The sequence below is a fragment of the Zea mays genome, chromosome 5 (genome assembly GCF_902167145.1).
Source record: "Zea mays cultivar B73 chromosome 5, Zm-B73-REFERENCE-NAM-5.0, whole genome shotgun sequence".
Taxonomy (NCBI): Eukaryota; Viridiplantae; Streptophyta; class Magnoliopsida; order Poales; family Poaceae; genus Zea; species Zea mays.
Window position 1 is genome coordinate 120,038,842 of NC_050100.1, and position 769 is coordinate 120,039,610.

The following is a 769-nucleotide window of genomic DNA, read 5'->3' on the forward strand; positions in this document are numbered from 1 at the left end:
TAGTCTTGAAGAAAAAGTTGATAAGTAAAATCAAGAAAAATAATCTTGAAGGTCATTGAAAAAAAACAAAAAATAATTTGACGTAAGAAATAACTGGACGAGTATTCCTGAAGCCACAACTACATCGATAAAAAAAATGATAAGTAAAATCAAGTCATAAAAATACTGAAGCCATAACTACATCGATAAAAAAGTTGATAAGTAGTCTTAAATAAAAAATTTGATAAGTAAAATCAAGAACAATTTTGATGGTCATTGAAAAAATCTAAAATAATTTAATGAAGAAATAACAAGACGAGCATTCCTGCAGCCAGTGGGTGGGTAAAAAACTAATTTGACGAGAGTGGGATTTGAACCCACGCCCTTTCGGACCAGAATCTTAATCTGGCGCCTTAGACCAACTCAGCCATCTCGTCAAATTGGTAAAATTATTCACGTCATACATACTGCTGTTTATTCAGTCACATTGCCACTCACCGTTACTGACTGATGAGAAGAGGTCGTGTTCAGTTCTCAGATGCTGGTGTCCATCAGTCCATGAGACACGAAGAAGATCCGGCCGACACACACCAGACTAAGGCTTCATCTGTGAAGGCAACATGTGGACTTTTCAGGCGGAGGAGCTGGCGGTTCTTGTTTCTGATTGCTCAGGGACGAATTCCACTTGATCTGAAGATGAGGTTACAAGCTTCGCACTTGGATTTTTTTCCCACATTCTTCAGGGGTATAAATATCCTCTTGGTTGACTCTGCTATAGTTTTAGTTCTGT

General features: G+C 37.7%; 1 non-coding gene across 1 annotated transcript; it reads right to left on the bottom strand.

Moving 5' to 3' along the window:
- Positions 1-335: 335 nt before the first annotated feature.
- Positions 336-416, bottom strand: TRNAL-AAG (transfer RNA leucine (anticodon AAG)). Its single transcript has one exon. It is a non-coding gene; the product is annotated as a tRNA-Leu (tRNA).
- Positions 417-769: the final 353 nt, after the last annotated feature.